General features: G+C 37.3%; 1 protein-coding gene and 1 pseudogene across 1 annotated transcript in view; both read left to right on the top strand.

Annotated features, from left to right (window-relative positions):
* The first annotated feature begins 9,563 nt into the window (after positions 1-9,563).
* LOC144320756 (elongin-C pseudogene) lies at positions 9,564-11,047 on the top strand (annotated as a pseudogene).
* A 113-nt stretch (positions 11,048-11,160) lies between these two features.
* Positions 11,161-15,361, top strand: part of LOC144320752 (uncharacterized) — a 44,292-nt gene continuing 40,091 nt past the window's right edge. Inside the window, exon 1 of the mRNA XM_077909672.1 lies at positions 11,161-14,497. The gene's annotated coding sequence lies outside the window, so the exon portion shown is untranslated. The remainder of the gene's footprint in view (positions 14,498-15,361) is intronic.

Here is a 15,361-nt window from a genome sequence, read left to right as displayed (position 1 = left end):
CTTAGTGCTTTATCCTTCTAAATTCTACCATAAATTATTTTTTTATTTTTATTTTCTGATTTTTAATTACTAACATTTAGGAAGACAACTGATTTTTTATTATTGATTTTTGTATCCTACAACTTCTTTAAATTCATTTATTCTCATAGAGTGTGTGTGTGTGTGTGTGTGTGATCATTAGAGTTTTCTAGATTTAAGATCATGTCATCTGAACCGAGGTAATTTTGCTTCTTCCTTTCCAAATTGGCTGTTTTTTATTGCCCAATTGCTCTTGCTAGGGCTTCGAATATTGTGTTGAGTAATAGTTGCATAAGCAGCTACCCTTGTCTTATTCCTGATCTTGTAGGAAAATTTTTCAGTCCATGTCTAATACAATGTTAGCTGTGGATATTTCATAGATAGCTTTTATTATTTTGAGGTTTTTCTTCCTAGATGTTGTTGTTTTTTTCTTGGCAGGAGTATTGAATTTTGTCAAATGTTTTTTCTTCACCAAGTTAGATGATCATATTCTTTTATTATGTTAATGTGTTATATTGATTAATTTTCATATGTTGAATTATCCTTGTATTACAGGAATCAATTACTCTTGGTCAGTGTATAATCCTTTTAATATGCCATTGAATTCTGTTGGCTAGTGTTTTGTTGAGTAGTTTCACGTCAATATTCCTGAGTGATATGGTGTATAGATTTTCTTGTAATGTCTTTTCCTATGTTTTGTATCAGAGTAATGCTGGCCTAATAGGAGAACTTCAGATTTTCCATCTTCACTTCTTTGGAAAAGATTGAGAAAAATTGATGTCAAGTCTTCTTCAAATGATAGAATTGATAGAATTTATTAATGAATTCATCTGGTCCTAGGATTTTCTTTTTTGAGTGGTTTTTGATTACTGATTTCATACACTTACTAGTATTAGGACAATTAAGATTTTCTGTTTATTGGGGTGCCTGGGTAGCTCAGTGATTAAGCATCTGCCCTCAGCTCAGTGCATGATCCTGGAGTCCCAGGATTGAGTCCCACATCGGGCTCCCTGCATGGAGCCTGCTTCTTCTGCCTGTGTCTCTGCCTCTCTCTCTCTCTCTCTCTCTCTGTCTGTCTCTCATGAATAAATAAATAAAATCCTTTAAAAAATTTTTCTGTTTCTCCTTGTTTTAGTCTTGGTAGGTTATATATTTCTGAGAATTTATTAATTTTATCTAAGTTATCCAATTTGTTGGCATATGATTGTTCATAGTGCTTTCTTGTAATCTTTTTTATTTTTGTAAATTATCAGTAGTTTTCCATCTTCTATTTCCGATTTTAGTTATTTGGGTTTTTTCTTTTTTTCTTAATAGCCTAACTAAAGAAAGATTATCAATTTTCTGGACCTTTGCAAAGAGCAAACTTTTGATCTTGTTTTTTTCTATTGTTTTTCTAAAATCTGTTTTGTTTATCTTGATGCTAATTCTTATTGTTTTGTACCTTTTAGGCTTGAATTTTTTTTTCTTATTAAAGTTTAAGGTTACATTTTTGATCTGAGATCTTTCTTCTTTTTTAAATGTGTTTACAACTGTAGATTTCTCTCAGCATGTGATATTTCTGCCAAGAATTCTCTTGATAATCTTGCTGAGAATCCCTTGCATTTGATGAGTTACTTTTCATTTGCTACTTTCAAGATTAGCTCTGTGCTTTGGCTTTCAACAGTTTGATTATAATGTGGCTCAGTGTGAAATAAAGTATCTTAATTGTATATAACATCACTGTCTATGTAAAAAACTCTAGAGAAGCTGCAAAAATATTCTTAGGATTAACAAATTAATTTGGCAGAGTTACAGCACATAAATTCAATATCCAAACATCACCACTTTTCTATATACTGAATTCAACAGCCAATTGAAATTTGAAATTTAAGAAAAATAATACCATTTATAATAGCACCAATAAATGAAATACTTAGGTGTAAGTGTAGTAAAATATATGGAAGTCTGTTTGCAGAAAACTACAAAATGCTGTTGAAAAAAATCAAAGATCTAATTAAGTGGAGAGTTATACTGTGCCTCAGTATATGAAAAACTTGACTGTGAAATTTTGAAAACTTCATGAATTGAAAAACTTGACTGTGTTCTGATTTGATCTATGGGTTGAGCACAATCCTGGTCAACAGAAATATCTTTTGTAGGCATAGACAAGCTGATTTTAAATGTATGTGGAAAGAAAAAAAAAACCTAAAATATCCAAAACAATTCTGAGAAAGAAGTTAGAGGACTCAATATTAGCCTATTTTAAGACTGACCATAAAGCTACAGTAATCCATACTGTGGCATTGCCAAAGGACATATAGAGGCATAAATCAGTGGTGTAGTGAGCCCAGAAATAGATCAACACAAAGATGTTCAACTGATTTTCCATTAAGGTGAAGCACAATTCAATGGAGATAAGATGGTCTTCTCAGCAAATCATGTATTATTTAATTGGATGTCTGTGTGCAAAAAAAAAAAAAAAAAAGAAGAAGAAAGAAGAATCTAAACACATTTCCTCTTACCTTTCACAAAATTAATCTAATAAAAATTGATCATAGACTTAAAAGCAAAATACATAAGGAGAAGAAAACACAGAAGAAAATAAATCATCTGAACTTTAGTGATAAGTTTTTAGTTAAACAGCAAAAGCACAGTCTATGAAAAAAATTGAATTCAGTCTTACTAAAATTAATTCAGTTTTGTGTTCAACTAATGTACGTTGTATTAATTTTCTTATGTGGAACTACCCTTTCAATCCAGGGACAAACCTTGCCTTGGTCATAGTATATAATTCTTTTATTTTTTTAAAAGATTTTATTTATTTATTCATGAGAGACAGAGGGAGGCAGAGTCATAGGCAGAGGGAGAAGCAGGCTCCCTGCAGGGAGCCCAATGTGGGACTCAATCCCGGAGCTCCAGGATCACTCCCTGAGCCAAAGGCAGATGCTCAACTGCTAAACCACCCAGGCGTCCCTATAATTCTTTTGTATGTTTGTATATTCTGTTTGCTAGTATTTTTTGAGGGTTTTTGCTTGTAAAATAATAAAGAAAATTAGTCTTAGTGTTCTTGTGGTGTCCTAATGGTTTTGATATCCAAGTAATATTGGACTTAGGAAATGAGTTAGAAAATGTTTTTTCTTCTCTTGTTTGGAATACTTTGTGAAGGGTTCATGTTATTTCTTCCTAATGCATTTGGTAGAATTTACGAGTGAAGCCATGTGGTCCTGAGCTTTTCTTTGTATAAAGTTTTGCTTTTGTTTGTTTTGTTTTGTTTTGTTTTGTTTCATTACTGCCTTAGTCTCTTTTCTTTTTATAGATTTTAGATAACCTATTTTCTCTTGAGTCTGTTTTGGTAGTTTATGTCTTTTCTAGAATTTTTTCTATTTCTTTCGAATTATCTAATTTGTCCGTATAGAGTTGGTTATAGTTTTCCCTTAGCATTCTCTTTCTGCACCTTGGTCATGATATCCCTCCCTCCATGCTTGATTTTTTAATAATTTGCTCTTTCTTTTTTATGTGTTAAACTTAGGTAGATGCCTGTCAATTTTGCTTATCATTTCAAAGAACCAGCTGTTGCAATTATTGATTTTATGTATTGTATTTTTATTCTCTAATTTATTAATTTCCACTTTAATCTTTATCATTTCCTTACTTACTGCTTTGGATTTAGTTACTCTTCTGTTTCAAGTTTCTTAAGGTAGAACAGTACATTGATTTGAGATCTTACTACTTTTTTTTTTTCTGAGATTTTACTACTTTTTAAATGTAGGTGTTTACAGCAATACATTTCCCACTGAGCAGTGCTTTTACTGTATCCCACTTTTGTTTTGTTTTTTTTTAATTCTATTTAGTTAATATATAGTGTAATATTAGTTTCAGGAGTAGAATTTAGTGATTCTAACTACTTATATACACACTTACTACATACTTATAACACTTAGTGCTCTTCACAACAAGTGCCCTCCTAGGTTGATTTGGTATGTTAAATTATGTGGGAAGCACTGTCGCATAGGAAGTGATGATGAATCTTTTTAGGTTATATATGTATGGATATATATTACCAACATTAAGTATTCCAGAAATTTTTTGGAGTTTCTGGAAATTTTCCAACTTAACCACGAGCATGTTGAAGTCTTTGGCCATTTACAGACCATTATTGTTTTACTTGGATATTTCTGCAAAAGTGAGATTCACTGAAAAGACCCTACCAAGTGCTCTTGCTGACTGGCACCACTGTCAAATTACAAGGTGTTGATACCTGGATGCATATTTCATAAGTGAAGAAGGTTCTACTGACATCCGGTCCTGTGTAAATGCAGTAACTATTCCTTGGAGAGAAGGAATCAACAACCAGCAGGTTCCCAAAAGCAAATCCACAAATCACAATTCAGACATCTAATTCCTAAAAAAATATGTATTTGCCTATCTATCTGAATTTGGAAAGGAAATGTGAAATTTTACGTTCCTCTTCACCAGGCATCACAGATAGAGATCTGGGAAAGCTCATTTTGGTAGGAAGTCTCACACTTTGCAGTCTTCTGCTGGTATGTAGAATCCCATCTATAGGCTCAGGAGTGATTAGGGTATCCCACCAGGTCTCATCCTGGCCAACAGAAACTGTAGAGGAAGAAAGAATTTTCCCTCTACTCTTTAGGGTGAGTGCTCAGCTCACACCTCTTATTCTGTAGGGCACCTGGTAATTGGGTAAACAAATCTGGTTTCAAAGTTCTCCACTATGGTTACTGTAATTCAAGATTGTCTTTAGTTAGGTTAACCTACTTGTTCAGTCTTAATATAATATGGTATACATCTGAGGCCTCACACTGGACCCAGCCTGCTTATGTTGGACCCAGTCTGACCCCAGACCCAGTCCAGGTGCACCTGGGTGGCTCAGTTGGTTAAGCTTGATTTCAGCTAAGGTCATGATCTCAGGGTCATGAAATTGAGCCCTGCATCGGGCTCCATACTGGGTGTAGAGACTGCGTAAGATTCTCCCTCTCTATCCCACCCCCATGCCCCCTGCCACTACTGCTTGCCTGTGCTTACTCTAAATAAATAAATAAATAACCAAGCAAGCCCCAGTCCAGGAAAATAAATGCACAAAGTCTGAAAGCTCATAATGCAAAAGCTGTACAGCTAGAATCTAAGATAGATTCACTTACAACCTCCAGAGGCGTCAAGGAAACAGTGAGCTCAAGGGGCTCAGTGATTTACCTGCTTGCTTGTTGCTCATTAGGACCATCAGGGGTCTCCTTCAGTTCCCTATTCTGACACTAGAACTTTTAAAGGATAAACTGAGGCATATCAAAACATTTTGTAGTTTATTTGACCAAAACTTGTTTGAATTAGGCAGCATCCATTTAGCAGATAGAAAGGAGTTCTGAGGAACTATACCAAATGAATAGTCTGCAGGGAGTAAGAATAAGAAAGTTCTACAAAGGCAAAAAAGTAGGTTGGTTATTACAAAGTTACTTTCCTTTAGAGGATGACAGGCGTCTATCAGGCAGATAGTGCTGACCTGGTGATACTGATTGGCTGGTTTACCAGTCCATTTGAAAGGCTCCTGGGTGGCTTAGTCAGTTAAGTATACAACTTTTGATTTCGGCTCAGGTCATGAATCTCAGGGTTCTGGGATTGAGCCCTGTATCAGGCTTTACACTCAGCAGGGGGTCTACTTGAGGATTTCTCCCCTCCCTCTGCCTCTGCCCTGGCTCATGTGCATCCACGTGCACACATGCTCTTTTGCTCTCTCTAAAATAAATAATCTTTAAACAAAAAAGATTCTATTTCAGGGAGGGGTGCCTGGGTGGCTCAGTCCGTTATAGGTCTGACGCGATTTTGGCTCGGTCACGATCTCAGGGTTGTGAGATCAAGCCCTCCACACTGGGTGTAGAGTCTGCTTAAGATTCTATCTCTCCCTCGCCCTCACCCTCTCCCCCCACCCCTGCACACACTCTCAAAAAAAAAAAATCCATTTTGAGGAGACCCAAAACTAATTAAGTTGTCTGTTAAACTGTTTTAAACATCAAAACTGTTTTGGTGACATGGGGCTTAGCATAAGCAACTCCATTTTGGCCCTATTATCTTGTTTTTAATGTCCCTTTTCTGCACTTACAGAATGTTCTAGTACAGAGCCCTTCTGTGACATGAGAATTTCAGGAGAACCAGAATTTATGCAATTCAGAAAAAGAACTAAATTTTAAATATATCCCATTTTCCTGAAGCACCTTAAAGTCTTCAAGAAAGGTAAAAAGGAAATAATGTGGCAGGTATCAGGGAGAAGTCTCCTGCTGCTTCTCTGTTTAGGAGAGTCCAGCCCCCAGACTTGGGTCTAGCCACTATGACATTGAAAGAGGTATGTGTTGACATCCTGAAACCAATACTTCTGGTGCCTTTCTTTTAGTGAGAATGCATATGCAGAATGCCAGTTGGGCGTTCACAGTGATCTCACAACCCAGCAGCTTTAGAGTCTCTGTCTCTTTCCCTCTCTGTTCTCTTCTGCTTTCCTCAAACTCCCTTCTTCTCTGCTACTTCACTGCTATCGACTATTTGTGTCCCTCCCAAAATTCTTATGTTGAAGTGCTAACCCCTAGAATGATAGTGTTAGGAGGTGGGATCTTTAGTATGTGATTAGTTCATTTGGGAGGAGCCTTCATAATTGGGAGTAGTGTTCTTAAAAAAAAAAAAAAAAAAAGACTTCACAGGCTCCCTAGCCCCTTCTGCCAAATGAGATTACAGTGAGAAGATGGCCATCAACAAGAACGAAGACCCTCACCAGACGAGAACCACGATCTTGGATATCCCAGCCTTCAGAATAGTGAAAAAATAAGCATCTCTTGTTTATATGCCACCCAATCTAAGGTATTTTGGTACAGTAGCCCAAAAAGACTAAGACACTCACCTGCTCCCTCTTACCTTTTTTGATGTGTACCTTTTCATTAATTCCTATAGCCTCTCTTCCCCCTGAAGGAGTTAGTGGAAAGTAGGAACTGTCAGAATGGAGACAAAGTGACTTAGTACCTTCTGTGTTTCTGCACCAGGATTTTTGGTTACATTATTCCCCAAACAACCCTGAGAAGTGGATGTTACTATCTCCATTTTACAGAGGAAAAAACTGTGGTTCAGAGAGCAGTACCTGATCTGACCAAAGACACCTCTTTAGGAAGAGAAGTCATGTACACTCAGGTACCCCTGCCTCTGCCCACACTGGTGGTGTGGCCTGGAGTTATCAGTGCTTGCTCTCCTGCATGTTTCACCTTGCAGGGGCTTGCCCAGCCTCTCAGTGGTCTACCTCATTAATTAATTAATTAATTAATTAATTAATTAATTAAAAGAACATCTCCATAATTGCTGTAACTCTATAATACTGTGCAGGAGGCTAGCCATACAGACATGTGCATGATGGGATGGAGTGACAGATCAGGCAAGGCATAGGATGATGGGTCCCAACTAAGACAACTCACAGGACAGGAAGCAGTGTGCAGTATATGGCAGAGGAGAAAAGGGCTATAATTAAGTACAAGGGGAGGTCTGGCCGCACTGTCTTTTTCCACTCAGATCCAGTTCCCATGCTTCTGTACTTTTTTTTTAAGATTTTATTTATTCATTCATGAGAGACACACAGAGAGAGAGAGAGAGAGAGAGGCAGAGACACAGGCAGAGGGAGAAGCAGGCTGTATGCAGGGAGCCCGACATGGGACTCTATCCCGGAACTCCAGGATCACACCCTGAGCCAAAAGCAGGAGCTAAACTGCTGAGCCACCCAGGGATCCCCCTGTCCTTTAATGTCACCTGAGACATTTGTTTCTACCAGAGTTTTTGCCTACTGCCCAAGGCAAGGAACAAGAATAAATGGCACTTTCTTCATCTGTCTCATACTTCCCTCTTTCCTCCCCAAAGATGCTGTGGAGGCATCCTGTATCCCAGCTCATGGCCTCTCCATTAGCTGACTTTCTATCTCCTAGATGGCACAGCTGGAGTTGATGGTGTCTGTAGGCAGAAAATGTATGGACTCCGTTGGCAGTGATTAATTTTCTGTGTGGGCTTCTTAATTTTAATTCGTTTGAGATTTAGTTTATTTATTTGGTCATTTGTTTGTAGCTTTTCCTAAACTCTGCCCTTAGAAGGCAAAAGAACAGAGAAATAGAAATTCGAAGAAAGAGCCGAACAGAAATGCTAGATGTCAAAAACACTATAACAGAAATAAAGAAAAGACTACCTAAGGGAGTCTACTACTAACAAAGACTACTAGTAACTGGACAGGATTGAGGAAAGAATCGTTGAGCTTCAGGATATTTTAATAAAAGTTCTAAAACTGAAAAGCTAAGAGAAAAAAAGACAGTATCTAAGAATGTAGGATAATTGCAGAAAGGGTAACATACAGTTAATGGAAATGTCAGAAGGAGAAGAAAAAGAGATTAACTGAAGCAATTTTTGAAATACAAATGGCTGAGAATTTCCCTGTACTCTTGCCAAACACTTGTCAAACCACTGATCCAGGAAACTCAGAGAAAAAGCAAGATAAGATAAATCCCCAAACTACACCTAAGACATGTCATTTTCAAACCATAGAAAGCCAGAAACAAAAAAAGTCCTGAAAAAATTGTTTTAAACCACTTTACCTGTAGTGAAGCAAAGATAAAAATTATATCCAACTTCTCGGAAACCATGCCAGCAAGAAAGAGAGGGGGTGAAGTATTTAGTGTGATAGAAAAAAAGCCTCACCAACCTAGAATTTACATACCCTGTGGAATTATCCTTCAAAAGTGAAGAAGAAATACTTTCTCGGACAAAAATACACAAACACACACTGTATATATACATATATATACACATATATATGTGTGTATATATGTGTGTGTATATATATATTTAAATATATTTTTTCTTATTATAATGTATTTGTAGTACCCATGGAGCAGTATTGTGTTACTTGAAAGTAGATTCAGGTTAGTTTTAAATGTGTATTGCAAAGTTTTATTAAGAAATGTAAAAAAAAGCAAATAAATGTTATTATGCTAAGGAGAGAAATTAGAATCCTATAAAATGCCCAGTTAAAACCACAAGAAGCAGAAAAGAGTGGAAGACAAAAATAGAAACAAAGAATAAAAGCAACAAATAGAAAACTGTAATAAGGGACGCCTGAGTGGCTCAGTGGTTTAGCACCACCTTCAGCTCAGGGCGTGATCCTGGAGACCTGGGATCGAGTCCCACATCGGGTTCCCTGCATGCAGCCTGCTTCTCCCTCTGCCTGTGTCTCTGCCTCTCTCTCTCTCTGTGTGTGTTTCTCTCATGAATGAATAAATAAAATCTTTAAAAAAAACTGTAATAAATTCAGATATTAATCCAACTATATCAGTACTGATGTTGAACATCAATGACCTGAATTCAGTAATCAAAAAACATTGTCAGGATAGGTTAAAAAAAAATGACCTAACTGCGTATTGTCTACAAGAAACCTACTTTTAAAATAAAGATGCATAGGGACACCAGGGTAGCTCAATGGTTGAGCGTCTGCCTTTGGTTCAGGTCATGATCCCAGGGTCCTGGGATCAAGTCCTACATCGAGCTCCTGAAGGGAGCCTGCTTCTCCCTCTGCCTGTGTCTCTGCCTCTTTCTCTCTGTGTCTTATAAATGGATAAATAAAGTCTTTAAAAATAAAATAAAGACACATGTAGATTAAAAGTAAGTGATGGAGAGACAGATCTTATGCTAACACTAACCAAAAGAAAACAAGAGTAGCTATATTAATTTCAAACAGAATAAACTTCTGAACAAGGAAACGTATCAGGGGTAAAGGGGACCATTACATAATAATATAAAGGGTCAGTTGTTAGAGAGGATGTAACAGTTTTTAATGTGTCAAATACAGAATGTCAAAATATGTGAGGGAAAAACTGACAGAACCGCAAGAAGAAATAAATCAATCTACTCACTATTGACTTGGGGACTTCAGCACTTGTCACAGAAATGGGCAGATCCAATGTGGAGAAAATCACTGAAGATTTGCTTGACATCAACAGCACCTTCAATAGACTAATTCATCCAACAGCAGCATGTTACACATTTGTCTCAGATTCACATGAAACTATTTAATAGTCCACATTCAACCACAAAACACACAATTTTAAAAGGATATTAATTGTGCAATATCTGCCCTCAAACCACATGGATTAAACTAGAAATCAATAATCAGAAGATGGTTGGATATTCCCCAAAACACTTGGAGATTAAAGTGTACTTCTAAATGAGACATGGGGCAAGAAAGAAATCTTGAGGAAAATTTTAGAAATATTTTCAGCTAAATGAAAATGAAAACTAATCAAAATTAATGGAACATAGTGCAAGCAGTGTTTAGAGGATAATTTATATCAGTAACTGCATATGTTGAAAAAGATCTAGTATCAATCATTTAAACTGCCCCTTAGGAAACTAGAAAAAGAGCCCATTAAGTTCAAAGTAAGCAGAAGAAAATAAATAATGAAAATTAGAGCATATATAAATAACATTGAAAACAAGAAATCAAAAGAGATAAAACAAATGACATTAAAAAGCTTGTTTTTGGGCCCTGGAGTGGGGGCTATGGTGGTGTGTGGGGAGCTGGCACGATGGATATGGTGGCTGCAAGGCTGACGAGAAACAACTACTAAAGTTCCTGTCGAAGTAAAGTAGAATTTCATAAGAACATGATGGAGAAGAGAAAACCTATGGTGGCTGTGAAGGCCCTGATGCCATGTATGTCAAATTGATATCTTCGGATGGTCATGAATTTATTGTAAAAAGAGAACATGCACTAACATCCGGAACAATAAAAGCCATGTTGAGTGGCCCAGGTCAGTTGGCTGAGAATGAAACTAATGAAGTCAATTTTAGAGAGATCCCTTCACATGTGCTATCAAAAGTATGCATGTATTTTACCTACAAGGTTCACTACACTAACAGCTCCACAGAGATTCCTGAATTCCCAATTGCACCTGAAATTGCACTGGAACTGCTGATGGCTGCGAACTTCCTAGATTGTTAAATAAAATAAATTATAATAAACTGTTAACTTTTTTCAGTATTTAAAAAAAAAGCTTGTTTTTTTAAAAGATAATAAAATTGATAAACTTCTAGCTGGTCTAAGAAAAAGGAGAACACACAACTTACTGGCACCAGAAGTTAACAAGAGGATGTCACTTTAGAATCCGTAGACATTGAAAGGGTTATCAAGGCATACTGTACCCACAAATTTGATAGCCTGGATTAAATAGACCAACTCCTTGAAAGACACTATCTGTCAAAATTTACACAAGAAATAGACAATATAAATAGGCCATAGCCACTACAGAAATTGAATTAATAATTAATTTTCCAAAACAAAAAGCACCAGATTTCAGGATATAAGGTAAAAATACGAAAGTAAATCCCTTTCTTATAAAACAGCAATGAGCTAGTGGAATTTGAAATTAAACACAATACCACTCACATTAGTACCCAAAAAATAAAATGCTTAGGTATAAATCTAACAAGATATATACAAGACTATATGAAGACAACTACAAAACTCTGATTAAAGATATTAAACTAAATAAATGAAGAATTTCAGGTTCATGGATAGGAACACTCAATATGGTTAAGATTTCACTGTTCCCCAAATTGATCTATAGATTTAATGCAATTCTAATAAAAATTCCAGAAATTCTTTTTTTGTGGCTATCAACTAACTGATGCTAAAGTTTACTTAGAGGAACAAAGACCCTGAATAGCCAACACAATATTGAGAGAGAACAAAGAGAGCTGACACTACCCAACTTCAGAAACTAAATGTAAAGATACAGTAATCACGTGGCACCTGGGTGGCTCAGTGGTTGAGCATCAATCAGCCTTTTGCTCAGGTTGTGATCCCAGGGTCATAAGATTGAGTCCTGCATCAGGCTTCCCACGGGGAGCCTGCTTCTCCCTCTGCCTGTGTCTCTGCCTCTCTTTCTGTATCTCTCATGAATAAATAAACAAGTGTTTTTTTTTTAAAAAAGATACGGTAATCAGGCAGTATTGTATTGGAGAAACAAAGAGATCAATGGAGCAGTATAGAAAACCCACAGTAGTATAAACACCCACAAAAATATAGTCAGATGATACTTGACAAAGGAGCAAAGGCAGTACAATTGAGAAGATTGTTTTTCAACAAATGCTGGAACAACTAAATGTCTACATGCAAGAAATTAACCTAGACTTTACACTTTTCACAAAAATTAACTCAAAATAGATCACAGATCTAAATATAAAATGCAAATCTATAAATCTTATAGAAAATAGAAAACTTCTATAACATTGGGTTTGGCAGTGATCTTTTAAATAAAACAATAGAAACAATTCACAAAAGAAATAATTTTCTGAACTTCATTAAAACTTTTTATTCTGCTAAAACAATGAAAAGAATTAAAAGACAAGCCACAGACTTGGAGAAAATATTTGCAGAAGACATCTGTTAAAGGACCGTTATATAAAAAATATAAAGAACCCTTAAAATTCGGGACGCCTGGATGGCTCAGTGGTTGAGCATCTGCCTTCAGCTCAGGGTGTGATCCCAGGAACCCTTTGCCTATTCTCTGTCTCTCTCTCTCTCATAAATAAATAAACAAAATCTTTAAAAAAAAAAAAAAAAGAAAGAAAAGAAAAGAAACCCTTAAAATTCAGTAAAAAACTCAATTTAAAATGGCAAAAAATCTTAACAGACACCTCAGCAAAAATACAGATGGCAAATAAGCACATAGGAAGATGCTTTGCATCTTATATTATCTGGAAAATTCAAAACAACCATAAGATACCCCTACACACCTATTAGAATGGTCAAAGTTCTAAGTGCTGACACTGAAGGATGTGGAGTAACATTCTTATTCATTGCTGATGGGTTTGAAAAATGGTACCACCACTTTGGAGGAAAGTTTGCTATTTTCTTAGAAAACTAAACATACTCTTATCATCTGGTAAGTCATGCTCCTTGCTGTTACCTAGAGTTGAAAATATCTTCTTTACATAAAAACCTGTAAACAGACATTTATAGGAATTTTATCCATAGTTGCTATAACTTAGAAGCAACCAAGATGTCCTGAAGGATGTGAAGAGGTTAAAAAAAAAAACCAAAAAACAAAAAACAAACAAAAAAAAACACTAGGATATATCCAGAAAAAGGAGTGTATTATTCAGTGATAAAAAGAAATGAGCTATCATGCCATGAAAAGGCATGGAAAAATGTTAAACGCATATTACTAAGTGAAAGAAGTCAATCTGAAAAGGCTGCATATTGTATGATTCCAACTATATGACATTCGGTGACTCCAGCTGTATAGTCTTTGAGCATATAAAAAGGCAAAAGTAGGATGACTAGAAAAAGATCAGTGGTTGCCAGGGTCAAAGCGGATGGAAGGAGGTTTAGGCAGAACACTGAAACTTCTCTGTAGAATACAGTAATGATAGATGTGTGTCATTGTACCTTTGTCCAAACCCATAGATTGTACACGGGGATTGAACCTGAACATAAACTTTGGACTTCAGCTGATTGTGATGTGTCAATATAGGTTCATAAATTGAAACAAAAGTACCACTTTAGTGGAGAATGTAGATAATGCTGGAGGTTAATCATGTGTGCAGACAAGGGGGATGTGGGACAAATGTGTACCTTTCTCTCAATCTTGCTCTGAACCTAAAATTGCTGTAAAAATAAAATTTATTAAAAACTAAAAAGCTCTGCCTTTCTGGACCTTCTTTATCAGGGAGACTAAACAGAAGACAACACACAAAAATTGAATAAATATTTAACATCGTTCTCTTATTATTAGGAGAGCATCTTCCTTCTTTGAGATAGCTCCAGTCTTTGTTCTGGTGTTTCCCTATAATGGGCCTCTCCTTCTTCATCTTGGTGGCATCATCAGCTGTCAGTCCTTTGGGAATCTTTGTCTTTTGGGTTTTCTCGCTCTTTGTAGGGTGAAAAAGGCCAAGGCCTCATACCACTGTCCATGTTTGTCAGGCCCATGGAGGAGAGGACACAAGTAGGAGCTGGCTCTTGGCATTTCCAGTTTATGCATAACCCAGTTGGAGCTCAGCCACTGACTGGTGCCCTGGCCCTGCCCTCCTTCTGCCCTGCCAGGCTGGCTGTGACATTGCCTAGAATCACCAACAGAGCTCCTGTCTATATCCATTTGGTTATTTCTCAGGGTGAGGCCTTGGTTCCCAGTTATTTCTCCAAATTTAGAGGTGTTTAGTCTCATACTTTTCTTTTCCCCAAAGATTTTATTTCACAGAGAGAGTGTGAGAAGACCAGAGAGCAGGGGGAGTGGGAGAGGAAGAAGCAGGCTCTCTGCTGAGCAGGAAATCCAGCACAGGGACTCAGTCCCAAGATTCTGGGATCATAACCTGAGCCGAAGACAGAGGCTTAACCGACTAAGCCACCCAGGCAGCCCTTGTAGCCACACACTTCTCATCTCATGGTCTGTTGTACCACAAAGAGGAAGAAGCAAAGGTAAGTAAAAAATCAGACCACCAAGCTCTCTCTGGCTGCAAGGGGGACCACAGGAGGAAGACACAGGGTGGCTCCTTATTTGTCCACCTCCCACTCCAGCACCTATCTGTAAGCGGGAAGAAAGCCCATCTGTTGTAGGGCTGTGTTGATTGATGACAGAGCCCCTTGCTCCCTAAATGGGTGAGGCTTAGAGCCTTTTCTTCTCTCCCTCATCAAATTCTGTTCCTCACCTGAGCAAACACCTCAATATGATGTTTTTCTTCCAAAGTACACTTAGTACAATAACAAATCCAGGATGTGTGACAATCATCTTAGTAGTAGCAATTATTCCATCTTCTGCTCAATGCATTGGATACATTTCATGAAAATTTGCATTTTTTGAAACATTGGGCTTGAACTCAGGACCCTGAGATCAAGACCTGAACAGAGATTAAGAGCCAGACAGTTAACAGACTGAACTGCCCAGGTGCCCTGGGAACTTGCGTTCTTAATCCTTATTGGCATCAACCCTTATTGGGCTTAACCCTCCCAAGATCTGAGCCCTCATACCAGGTTGTTTCCTTTGCTCCTCATGAGGGGTCACAGGAAGTGTGTTTGGCCTTCATTCCATCTGGCAGGTGTATCTCTGCACCTCTTCAGAGGGGACACTGTGTGGACACCTGGTTCTGGTAGCTCCATCTCCCCTGTGCAAGATTGTGTCAGGCTTATGGGTGAGTGTGATGTTGAAGACGGAAGCTAAAATCCTAGCCCTTTACCCTTTAAGGTTTCACTGCAGGTGACAAAGATGGGAGTTCTTGGCAAAGAAGTCAGCCCATAAAGACACCTAAGACTGGAACCTTTGGGGAAAAATAGAGCAAACGCAGA

This window comes from Canis aureus, chromosome 1 (genome assembly GCF_053574225.1).
Source record: "Canis aureus isolate CA01 chromosome 1, VMU_Caureus_v.1.0, whole genome shotgun sequence".
Lineage (NCBI taxonomy): Eukaryota > Metazoa > Chordata > Mammalia > Carnivora > Canidae > Canis > Canis aureus.
This window is presented reverse-complemented; position numbering and strand designations above follow the sequence as displayed.